We start from the raw sequence: 12,020 nt of genomic DNA, 5'->3' as shown, positions 1-12,020 counted from the left end.
TATCCCTCTTCCTTCTCTTCCCTCTCTTCCCTCTCTTACTTCTCTTCCTCTCTTCCTTCTTTTCCTTCTCTTCCTTCTCTTCCCTCTCTTCCCTCTCTTCCTTCTCTATCCCTCTTCCTTCTCTTCCCTCTCTTACTTCTCTTTCCTCTTTTCCTTCTTTTCCTTCTCTTCCTTCTCTTCCCTCTCTTCCCTCTCTTACTTCTCTTTCCTCTCTTCCTTCTTTTCCTTCTCTTCCTTCTCTTCCCTCTCTTCCCTCTCTTCCTTCTCTATCCCTCTTCCTTCTCTTCCCTCTCTTACTTCTCTTTCCTCTTTTCCTTCTTTTCCTTCTCTTCCTTCTCTTCCCTCTCTTCCCTCTCTTACTTCTCTTTCCTCTCATCCTTCTTTTCCTTCTCTTCCTTCTCTTCCCTCTCTTCCCTCTCTTACTTCTTTTTCCTCTCATCCTTCTTTTCCTTCTTTTCCATCTCTTCCCTCTCTTCCTTCTCTTCCCTCTCTTCCCTCTCTTACTTCTCTTTCCTCTCACCCTTCTTTTTCCTTCTTCTCTTCCTCTTCTTACTTCTCTTTCCTCTCTTCCTTCTCTTCCCTCTCTTACTTCTCTTTCCTCTCTTCCTTCTCTTCCCTCTCTTACTTTTCTTCCCTCTCTTCTCTTTCCTCTCATCCTTCTTTTCCTTCTCTTCCTTCTCTTCCCTCTCTTACCTCTCTTCCTTCTCTTCCCTCTCTTCCCTCTCATCCTTCTCTTCCTTCTCGTCCTTCTATTCCTTCTCTTCCCTCTCTTCCTTCTCTTTCATCTTCCCTCTCTTCATTCTCTTCCCTCTCTTCCTTCTCTTCCCTCTCTTCCTTCTCGTCCTTCTCTTCCCTCTATTCCTTCTCTTACCTCTCTTCCTTCTCTTTCATCTTCCCTCTCTTCATTCTCTTCCCTCTCTTCCTTATCTTCCCTCTCTTCCTTCTCTATCCCTCTTCCTTCTCTTCCCTCTCTTACTTCTCTTTCCTCTCTTCCTTCTTTTCCTTCTCTTCCTTCTCTTCCCTCTCTTCCCTCTCTTCCTTCTCTATCCCTCTTCCTTCTCTTCCCCTCTCTTACTTCTCTTTCCTCTTTTCCTTCTCTTCCCTCTCTTCCCTCTCTTACTTCTCTTTCCTCTCATCCTTCTTTTCCTTCTCTTCCTTCTCTTCCCTCTCTTCCCTCTCTTACTTCTTTTTCCTCTCATCCTTCTTTTCCTTCTTTTCCTTCTCTTCCCTCTCTTCCTTCTCTTCCCTCTCTTCCCTCTCTTACTTCTCTTTCCTCTCATCCTTCTTTTCCTTCTCTTCCCTCTTCCCTCTCTTACTTCTCTTTCCTCTCTTCCTTCTCTTCCCTCTCTTACTTCTCTTTCCTCTCTTCCTTCTCTTCCCTCTCTTACTTCTCTTCCCTCTCTTCTCTTTCCTCTCATCCTTCTTTTCCTTCTCTTCCTTCTCTTCCCTCTCTTACCTCTCTTCCTTCTCTTCCCTCTCTTCCCTCTCATCCTTCTCTTCCTTCTCTTCCTTCTCGTCCTTCTATTCCTTCTCTTCCCTCTCTTCCTTCTCTTTCATCTTCCCTCTCTTCATTCTCTTCCCTCTCTTCCTTCTCTTCCCTCTCTTCCTTCTCGTCCTTCTCTTCCCTCTATTCCTTCTCTTACCTCTCTTCCTTCTCTTTCATGTTCCCTCTCTTCATTCTCTTCCCTCTCTTCCTTATCTTCCCTCTCTTCCTTATATTCCCTCTCTTCATTCTCTTCGCTCTCATCCTTCTCTTCCTTCTCTATCCCTCCTCCCTCTCTTCCCTCTCTTCCTTCTCTTCCCTCTCTTCCCTCTCTTCCCTCTCTTACTTCTCTTTCCTCTCTTCCTTCTTTTCCTTCTCTTCCTTCTCTTCCCTCTCTTCCCTCTCTTCCTTCTCTATCCCTCTTCCTTCTCTTCCCTCTCTTACTTCTCTTTCCTCTCTTCCTTCTTTTCCTTCTCTTCCTTCTCTTCCCTCTCTTCCCTCTCTTCCTTATATTCCCTCTCTTCATTCTCTTCGCTCTCATCCTTCTCTTCCTTCTCTATCCCTCCTCCTCTCTTCCCTCTCTTCTTCTCTTTCCTTCTCTTCCCTCTCTTCCTCTCTTCTCTTCTCTTTCCTCTCTTCCTTCTTTTCCTTCTCTTCCTTCTCTTCCCTCTCTTCCCTCTCTTACTTCTCTTTCCTCTCTTCCTTCTCTTCCCTCTCTTACTTCTCTTCCCTCTCTTCTCTTTCCTCTCATCCTTCTTTTCCTTCTCTTCCTTCTCTTCCCTCTCTTCCTTATTTTCCTTCTCTTCCCTCTCTTCCTTCTCTTCCCTCTCTTCCCTCTCTTACTTCTCTTTCCTCTCATCCTTCTTTTCCTTCTCTTCCTTCTCTTTCCTCTCTTACTTCTCTTTCCTCTCTTCCTTCTCTTCCCTCTCTTACTTCTCTTTCCTCTCTTCCTTCTCTTCCCTCTCTTACTTCTCTTCCCTCTCTTCTCTTTCCTCTCATCCTTCTTTTCCTTCTCTTCCTTCTCTTCCCTCTCTTCCTTCTCTTCCCTCTCTTCCCTCTCTTACTTCTCTTTCCTCTCATCCTTCTTTTCCTTCTCTTCCTTCTCTTCCCTCTTCCCTCTCTTCATTCTCTTCCCTCTCTTCCTTCTCTTCCCTCTCTTCCTTATCTTCCCTCTCTTCATTCTCTTTGCTCTCATCCTTCTCTCCCCTCTCATCATTCTCTTCCTTCTTTTCCTTCTCTTCCTTCTCTTCCCTATCTTCCCTCTCTTCCTTCTCTTCCCTCTCTTACTTCTCTTTCCTCTCATCCTTCTTTTCCTTCTCTTCCTTCTCTTCCCTCTCTTCCCTATATTCCTTCTCTTCCCTCTCTTCCTTCTCTTCCCTCTCTTCCCTCTCTTACTTCTCTTCCCTCTCATCCTTCTTTTCCTTCTCTTCCCTCTCTTCCTTATCTTCCCTCTCTTCCTTCTCTTCCCTCTCTTCCCTCTCTTCCTCCGCTTCCCTCTCTTCCTTCTCTTCCCTCTCTTCCTTCTCTTCCCTCTCTTCCTTCTCTTCCCTCTCTTCCTTCTCTTCCCTCTCCTCCTTCTCTATCCCTCTCTTCCTTCTCTTCCCTCTCTTCCTTCTCTATCCCTCCTCCCTCTCTTCCTCTCTTCCTTCTCTTCCCTCTCCTCCTTCTCTTCCCTCTCTTCCTTCTCTTCCCTCTCCTCCTCTTCTATCCCTCTCTTCCTTCTCTTCCTCTCTTGCTTCTCTTCTCTCTCCTCCTCTCTATCCCCTCTTCCTTCTCTTCCCTCTCCTCCTTCTATATCCCTCTCTTCCTTATCTATCCCTCCTCCTTCTCTTCCATTCTCTTCCTCTCTTCCCTCTCTCTCTTCTCTTCCTCTCTTCCTTCTCTTCCCTCTCTTCCATCTCTTACTTCTCTTCCCTCTCATCCTTCTTTTCCTTCTCTTCCCTCTCTTACTTCTCTTCCTCTTTTCCTTCTTTTTCCTTCTCTTCCTTCTCTTCCCTCTCTTCCCTCTCTTTTTCTTCTCTTTCCTCTCTTCCTTCTTTTCCTTCTCTTCCTTCTCTTCCCTCTTTCCCTCTTCTTCCTTCTCTATCCCTCTTCCTTCTCTTCCCTCTCTTACTTCTCTTTCCTCTTCTCCTTCTTTTCCTTCTCTTCCTTCTCTTCCTCTCTTCCCTCTCTTACTTCTCTTTCCTCTCATCCTTCTTTTTCCTTCTCTTCCTTCTCTTCCTCTCTTCCCTCTCTTACTTCTTTTTTCCTCTCATCCTTCTTTTCCTTCTCTTCCTTCTCTTCCCTCTCTTCCCTATATTCCTTCTCTTCCCTCTCTTCCTTCTCTTCCCTCTCTTCCCTCTCTTACTTCTCTTCCCTCTCATCCTTCTTTTCCTTCTCTTCCCTCTCTTCCTTATCTTCCCTCTCTTCCTTCTCTTCCCTCTCTTCCTCTCTTCCTCCTTCTTCCCCTCTCTTCCTTCTCTTCCCTCTCTTCCTTCTCTTCCCTCTCTTCCTTCTCTATCCCTCCTCCCCTCTCTTCCCTCTCTTCCTTCTCTTCCCTCTCCTCCTTCTCTTCCCTCTCTTCCTTCTCTTCCCTCTCCTCTCTATCCCTCTCTTCCTTCTCTTTCCCTCTTCTTCTTTCTCTCTCTCCTTCCTCTATCCTCTCTTCCTTCTCTTCCTCTCCTCCTTCTCTATCCCTCTCTTCCTTATCTATCCCTCCTCCTTCTCTTCATTCTCTTCCCTCTCTTCCTCTCTCTCTCTTCTCTTCCCTCTTCCTTCTCTTCCTCTCTTCCATCTCTTACTTCTCTTCCTCTCATCCTTCTTTTTCCTTCTCTTCCCTCTTACTTCTCTTTCCTCTTTTCCTTCTTTTCCTTCTCTTCCTTCTCTTCCCTCTCTTCCCTCTCTTACTTCTCTTTCCTCTCTTCCTTCTTTTCCTTCTCTTCCTTCTCTTCTTCCCTCTCTTCCTCTCTATCCCTCTTCCTTCTCTTCCCTCTCTTACTTCTCTTTCCTCTTTTCCTTCTTTTCCTTCTCTTCCTTCTCTTCCCTCTCTTCCCTCTCTTACTTCTTTTTCCTCTCATCCTTCTTTTCCTTCTTTTCTTCTCTTCCCTCTCTTCCTTCTCTTCCCTCTCTTCCCTCTCTTACTTCTCTTTCCTCTCATCCTTCTTTTCCTTCTCTTCCCTCTTCCCTCTCTTACTTCTCTTCCCTCTTCTCTTTCCTCTCATACTTCTTTCCTTCTCTTCCTTCCTTCTCTTCCCTCTCTTCCTTCTCTTCCCTCTTCCCTCTCCTTACTCTTTCCTCTCATCCTTCTTTTCCTTCTCTTCCTTCTCTTCCTCTTCCCTCTCTTCATTCTCTTCCCTCTCTTCCTTCTCTTCCCTCTCTTCCTTATCTTCCCTCTCTTCATTCTCTTTGCTCTCATCCTTCTCTCCCCTCTCATCATTCTCTTCCTTCTTTTCCTTCTCTTCCTTCTCTTCCCTATCTTCCTCTCTTCCTTCTCTTCCCTCTCTTCTTCTCTTTCCTCTCATCCTTCTTTTCCTCTCTCTTCCTTCTCTTCCCTCTCTTCCCTATATTCCTTCTCTTCCTCTCTTCCTTCTCTTCCCTCTCTTCCCTCTCTTCTTCTCTTCCCTCTCATCCTTCTTTTCCTTCTCTTCCTCTCTTCCTTATCTTCCCTCTCTTCCTTCTCTTCCCTCTCTTCCTCTCTTCCTCCGCTTCCCTCTCTTCCTTCTCTTCCCCCTCTTCCTTCTCTTCCCTCTCTTCCTTCTCTTCCCTCTCTTCCTTCTCTTCCTCTCCTCCTTCTCTATCCCTCTCTTCCTTCTCTTCCCTCTCTTCCCTCTATCCCTCCTCCCTCTCTTCCCTCTCTTCCTTCTCTTCTCTCCTCCTTCTCTTCCTCTCTTCCTTCTCTTCCCTCTCCTCCTTCTCTATCCCTCTCTTCCTTCTCTTCCCTCTCTTGCTTCTCTTCTCTCTCCTCCTTCTCTATCCCTCTCTTCCTTCTCTTCCCTCTCCTCCTTCTCTATCCTCTCTTCCTTATCTATCCCTCCTCCTTCTTCATTCTCTCTCCCTCTTCCTCTCTCTCTCTTCTCTTCCCTCTCTTCCTTCTCTCTCCTCTCTTCCATCTCTTACTTCTCTTCCCTCTCATCCTTCTTTTCCTCTCTTCCTCTCTTACTTCTCTTTCCTCTTTTCCTTCTTTTCCTTCTCTTCCTTCTCTTCCCTCTCTTTCTCCTTACTTCCTTTCCTCTCTTCCTTCTCTTCCTTCTCTTCTTCTCCCTCTCTTCCTCTCTTCCTTCTCTATCCCTCTTCCTTCTCTTCCCTCTCTTACTTCTCTTTCCTCTTTTCCTTCTTTTCCTTCTCTTCCTTCTCTTCCCTCTCTTCCCTCTCTTACTTTCTTTCTTTCCTCTCATCCTTCTTTTCCTTCTCTTCCTTCTCTTCCCTCTCTTCCTTCTCTTCCCTCTCTTCCCTCTCTTACTTCTCTTTCCTCTCATCCTTCTTTTCCTTCTCTTCCCTCTTCCCTCTCTTACTTCTCTTTCCTCTCTTCCTTCTCTTCCCTCTCTTACTTCTCTTTCCTCTCTTCCTTCTCTTCCCTCTCTTACTTTTCTTCCCTCTCTTCTCTTTCCTCTCATCCTTCTCTTCCTTCTCTTCCCTCTCTTCCCTCTCTTCCTTCTCTTCCCTCTCTTCCTTCTCGTCCTTCTCTTCCCTCTATTCCTTCTCTTACCTCTCTTCCTTCTCTTTCATCTTCCCTCTCTTCATTCTCTTCCCTCTCTTCCTTATCTTCCCTCTCTTCCTTCTCTATCCCTCTTCCTTCTCTTCCTCTCTTACTTTCTCTTTTTCCTCTCTTCCTTCTTTTCCTTCTCTTCCTTCTCTTCCCTCTCTTCCCTCTCTTCCTTCTCTATCCCTCTTCCTTCTCTTCCCTCTCTTACTTCTCTTCCTCTTTCCTTCTCTTCCTTCTCTTCCTCTCTTCCTCTCTTACTTCTCTTTCCTCTCATCCTTCTTTTCCTTCTCTTCCTTCTCTTTCCTCTCTTCCCTCTCTTACTTCTTTTCCTCTCATCCTTCTTTTCCTTCTTTTCCTTCTCTTCCCTCTTCCTTCTTCCCTCTCTTTCCTCTCTTACTTCTCTTTCCTCTCATCCTTCTTTTCCTTCTCTTCCCTCTTCCCTCTCTTACTTCTCTTTCCTCTCTTCCTTCTCTTCCCTCTCTTACTTCTCTTTCCTCTCTTCCTTCTCTTCCCTCTCTTACTTCTCTTCCCTCTCTTCTCTTTCCTCTCATCCTTCTTTTCCTTCTCTTCCTTTTCTTCCCTCTCTTACCTCTCTTCCTTCTCTTCCCTCTCTTCCCTCTCATCCTTCTCTTCCTTCTCTTCCTTCTCGTCCTTCTATTCCTTCTCTTCCCTCTCTTCCTTCTCTTTCATCTTCCCTCTCTTCCTTCTCTTCCCTCTCTTCCTTCTCGTCCTTCTCTTCCCTCTATTCCATCTCTTACCTCTCTTCCTTCTCTTTCATCTTCCCTCTCTTCATTCTCTTCCCTCTCTTCCTTATCTTCCCTCTCTTCCTTATATTCCCTCTCTTCATTCTCTTCGCTCTCATCCTTCTCTTCCTTCTCTATCCCTCCTCCCTCTCTTCCCTCTCTTCCTTCTCTTCCCTCTCTTCCCTCTCTTCCCTCTCTTACTTCTCTTTCCTCTCTTCCTTCTTTTCCTTCTCTTCCTTCTCTTCCCTCTCTTCCCTCTCTTCCTTCTCTATCCCTCTTCCTTCTCTTCCCTCTCTTACTTCTCTTTCCTCTCTTCCTTCTTTTCCTTCTCTTCCTTCTCTTCCCTCTCTTCCCTCTCTTCCTTATATTCCCTCTCTTCATTCTCTTCGCTCTCATCCTTCTCTTCCTTCTCTATCCCTCCTCCCTCTCTTCCCTCTCTTCCTTCTCTTCCCTCTCTTCCCTCTCTTACTTCTCTTTCCTCTCTTCCTTCTTTTCCTTCTCTTCCTTCTCTTCCCTCTCTTCCCTCTCTTACTTCTCTTTCCTCTCTTCTTTCTCTTCCCTCTCTTACTTCTCTTCCCTCTCTTCTCTTTCCTCTCATCCTTCTTTTCCTTCTCTTCCTTCTCTTCCCTCTCTTCCTTATTTTCCTTCTCTTCCCTCTCTTCCTTCTCTTCCCTCTCTTCCCTCTCTTACTTCTCTTTCCTCTCATCCTTCTTTTCCTTCTCTTCCTTCTCTTTCCTCTCTTACTTCTCTTTCCTCTCTTCCTTCTCTTCCCTCTCTTACTTCTCTTTCCTCTCTTCCTTCTCTTCCCTCTCTTACTTCTCTTCCCTCTCTTCTCTTTCCTCTCATCCTTCTTTTCCTTCTCTTCCCTCTCTTCCTTCTCTTCCCTCTCTTCCCTCTCTTACTTCTCTTTCCTCTCATCCTTCTTTTCCTTCTCTTCCTTCTCTTCCCTCTTCCCTCTCTTCATTCTCTTCCCTCTCTTCCTTCTCTTCCCTCTCTTCCTTATCTTCCCTCTCTTCATTCTCTTCGCTCTCATCCTTCTCTCCCCTCTCATCATTCTCTTCCTTCTTTTCCTTCTCTTCCTTCTCTTCCCTATCTTCCCTCTCTTCCTTCTCTTCCCTCTCTTACTTCTCTTTCCTCTCATCCTTCTTTTCCTTCTCTTCCTTCTCTTCCCTCTCTTCCCTCTATTCCTTCTCGTCCCTCTCTTCCTTCTCTTCCCTCTCTTACTTCTCTTCCCTCTCTTCTCTTTCCTCTCATCCTTCTTTTCCTTCTCTTCCTTCTCTTCCCTCTCTTCCTTCTCTTCCCTCTCTTCCCTCTCTTACTTCTCTTTCCTCTCATCCTTCTTTTCCTTCTCTTCCTTCTCTTCCCTCTTCCCTCTCTTCATTCTCTTCCCTCTCTTCCTTCTCTTCCCTCTCTTCCTTATCTTCCCTCTCTTCATTCTCTTCGCTCTCATCCTTCTCTCCCCTCTCATCATTCTCTTCCTTCTTTTGCTTCTCTTCCTTCTCTTCCCTATCTTCCCTCTCTTCCTTCTCTTCCCTCTCTTACTTCTCTTTCCTCTCATCCTTCTTTTCCTTCTCTTCCTTCTCTTCCCTCTCTTCCCTCTATTCCTTCTCTTCCCTCTCTTCCTTCTCTTCCCTCTCTTCCCTCTCTTACTTCTCTTCCCTCTCATCCTTCTTTTCCTTCTCTTCCCTCTCTTCCTTATCTTCCCTCTTTTCCTTCTCTTCCCTCTCTTCCTCCGCTTCCCTCTCTTCCTTCTCTTCCCTCTCTTCCTTCTCTTCCCTCTCTTCCTTCTCTTCCCTCTCTTCCTTCTCTTCCCTCTCCTCCTTCTCTATCCCTCTCTTCCTTCTCTTCCCTCTCTTCCTTCTCTATTCCTCCTCCCTCTCTTCCCTCTCTTCCTTCTCTTCCCTCTCCTCCTTCTCTTCCCTCTCTTCCTTCTCTTCCCTCTCCTCCTTCTCTATCCCTCTCTTCCTTCTCTTCCCTCTCTTGCTTCTCTTCTCTCTCCTCCTTCTCTATCCCTCTCTTCCTTCTCTTCCCTCTCCTCCTTCTCTATCCCTCTCTTCCTTATCTATCCCTCCTCCTCTTCCTTCTCTTCCCTCTCTTCCCTCTCTTCCCTCTCTTCCTTCTCTTCCCTCTCTTCCTTCTCTTCCCTCTCTTCCATCTCTTACTTCTCTTCCCTCTCATCCTTCTTTTCTTTCTCTTCCCTCTCTTCCTTATCTTCCCTCTCTTCCTTCTCTTCCCTCTCTTCCTTCTCTTCCCTCTCTTCCCTCTCTTACTTCTATTTCCTCTCATCCTTCTTTTCCTTCTCTTCCTTCTCTTCCCTCTTCCCTCACTTCATTCTCTTCCCTCTCTTCCTTCTCTTCCCTCTCTTCCTTATCTTCCCTCTCTTCATTCTCTTCGCTCTCATCCTTCTCTTCCCTCTCATCATTCTCTTCCTTCTTTTCCTTCTCTTCCTTCTCTTCCCTATCTTCCCTCTCTTCCTTCTCTTCCCTCTCTTACTTCTCTTTCCTCTCATCCTTCTTTTCCTTCTCTTCCCTCTCTTCCTTATCTTCCCTCTCTTCCTTCTCTTCCCTCTCTTCCCTCTCTTCCTCCGCTTCCCTCTCTTCCTTCTCTTCCCTCTCTTCCTTCTCTTCCCTCTCTTCCTTCTCTTCCCTCTCTTCCCTCTCTTACTTCTCTTTCCTCTCATCCTTCTTTTCCTTCTCTTCCTTCTCTTCCCTCTTCCCTCTCTTCATTCTCTTCCCTCTCTTCCTTCTCTTCCCTCTCTTCCTTATCTTCCCTCTCTTCATTCTCTTTGCTCTCATCCTTCTCTCCCCTCTCATCATTCTCTTCCTTCTTTTCCTTCTCTTCCTTCTCTTCCCTATCTTCCCTCTCTTCCTTCTCTTCCCTCTCTTACTTCTCTTTCCTCTCATGCTTCTTTTCCTTCTCTTCCTTCTCTTCCCTCTCTTCCCTATATTCCTTCTCTTCCCTCTCTTCCTTCTCTTCCCTCTCTTCCCTCTCTTACTTCTCTTCCCTCTCATCCTTCTTTTCCTTCTCTTCCTCTCTTCCTTATCTTCCCTCTCTTCCTTCTCTTCCTCTCTTCCCTCTCTTCCTCATCTTCCCTCTCTTCCTTCTCTTCCCTCTCTTCCTTCTCTTCCCTCTCTTCCTTCTCTTCCCTCTCTTCCTTCTCTTCCCTCTCTTCCTTCTCTTCCCTCTCCTCCTTCTCTATCCCTCTCTTTCTTCTCTTCCCTCTCTTCCTTCTCTATCCCTCCTCCCTCTCTTCCCTCTCTTCCTTCTCTTCCCTCTCCTCCTTCTCTTCCCTCTCTTCCTTCTCTTCCCTCTCCTCCTTCTCTATCCCTCTCTTCCTTCTCTTCCCTCTCTTGCTTCTCTTCTCTCTCCTCCTTCTCTATCCCTCTCTTCCTTCTCTTCCCTCTCCTCCTTCTCTATCCCTCTCTTCCTTATCTATCCCTCCTCCTTCTCTTCATTCTCTTCCCTCTCTTCCCTCTCTCTCTTCTCTTCCCTCTCTTCCTTCTCTTCCCTCTCTTCCATCTCTTACTTCTCTTCCCTCTCATCCTTCTTTTCCTTCTCTTCCCTCTCTTACTTCTCTTTCCTCTTTTCCTTCTTTTCCTTCTCTTCCTTCTCTTCCCTCTCTTCCCTCTCTTACTTCTCTTTCCTCTTTTCCTTCTTTTCCTTCTCTTCCTTCTCTTCCCTCTCTTCCCTCTCTTACTTCTCTTTCCTCTCATCCTTCTTTTCCTTCTCTTCCTTCTCTTCCCTCTCTTCCCTCTCTTACTTCTTTTTCCTCTCATCCTTCTTTTCCTTCTTTTCCTTCTCTTCCCTCTCTTCCTTCTCTTCCCTCTCTTACTTCTCTTTCCTCTCATCCTTCTTTTCCTTCTCTTCCCTCTTCCCCTCTTCTTCTCTTTCCCTCTTCCTTCTCTTCCCTCTCTTACTTCTCTTTCCTCTCTTCCTTCTCTTCCTCTCTTACTTTTCTTCCCTCTCTTCTCTTTCCTCTCATCCTTCTTTTTTCCTTCTCTTCCTTCTCTTCCCTCTCTTCCTCTCTTCCTTCTCTTCCCTCTCTTCCCTCTCATCCTTCTCTTCCTTCTCGTCCTTCTCTTCCTTCTCTTCCTCTCTTCCTTCCTTTCATCTTCCCTCTCTTCATTCTCTTCCCTCTCTTCCGTCTCTTCCCTCTCTTCCTTCTCGTCCTTCTCTTCCTCTATTCCTTCTCTTACCTCTCTTCCTTCTCTTTCATCTTCCCTCTCTTCATTCTCTTCCCTCTCTTCCTTATCTTCCCTCTCTTCCTTCTCTTCCCTTCTTCCTTCTCTTTCTTCTCTTCCTTCTTTTCCTTCTCTTCTTCTCTTCCCTCTCTTCCCTCTCTTCCTTCTCTATCCCTCTTCCTTCTCTTCCCTCTCTTACTTCTCTTTCCTCTCATCCTTCTTTTCCTTCTCTTCCTTCTCTTCCTCTCTTACTTCTTTTTCCTCTCTTCCTTCTTTTCCTTCTCTTCCCTCTCTTCCTTCTCTTCCCTCTCTTCCTCTCTTCTTCTCTTTCCTCTCATCCTTCTTTTCCTTCTCTTCCCTCTTCCCTCTCTTACTTCTCTTTCCTCTCTTCCTTCTCTTCCCTCTCTTCTTCTCTTCCTCTCTTCCTTCTCTTCTTCCTTCTCTTCCTCTCTTCTCTTTCCTCTCATCCTTCTTTTCCTTCTCTTCCTTTTTCTTCCCTCTCTTCCTCTCTTCCTTCTCTTCCCTCTCTTCCCTCATCTTCCTTCTCTTCCTTCTCTTCCTTCTCGTCCTTCTATTCATTCTCTTCCCCTCTCTTCCTTCTCTTTCATCTTCCCTCTTTCCTTCTCTTCCCTCTCTTCCTTCTCTTCCCTCTCTTCCTTCTCTTCCTTCTCTTCCCTCTCTTCCTTCTCTTCCTCTCTTCCTTCTCTTCATCTTCCCTCTCTTCCTTCTCTTCCCTCTCTTCCTTCTCTTCCCTCTCTTCCTTCTCTTCCTCTCTTCCTTCTCTTCCCTCTCTTCCTTCTCTTCCCCTCTCCTCCTTCTCTATCCCTCTCTTCCTTCTCTTCCCTCTCTTCCTTCTCTATCCCTCCTCCCTCTCTTCCCTTCTTCCTTCTCTTCCTCTCTCCTTCTCTTCCCTCTCTTCCTTCTCTTCCCTC

The 12,020-nt window shown here is 46.2% G+C and overlaps 1 protein-coding gene across 1 annotated transcript in view; it reads left to right on the top strand.

The window, feature by feature from the left end:
* The window catches only part of LOC115129327 (collagen alpha-1(XXIII) chain-like), a 297,388-nt gene that overhangs the window by 239,685 nt on the left and 45,683 nt on the right, over positions 1–12,020 (top strand). The window lies entirely within an intron of this gene.

Source organism: Oncorhynchus nerka, linkage group LG5 (assembly GCF_034236695.1).
Source record: "Oncorhynchus nerka isolate Pitt River linkage group LG5, Oner_Uvic_2.0, whole genome shotgun sequence".
Lineage (NCBI taxonomy): Eukaryota > Metazoa > Chordata > Actinopteri > Salmoniformes > Salmonidae > Oncorhynchus > Oncorhynchus nerka.
This window is presented reverse-complemented; position numbering and strand designations above follow the sequence as displayed.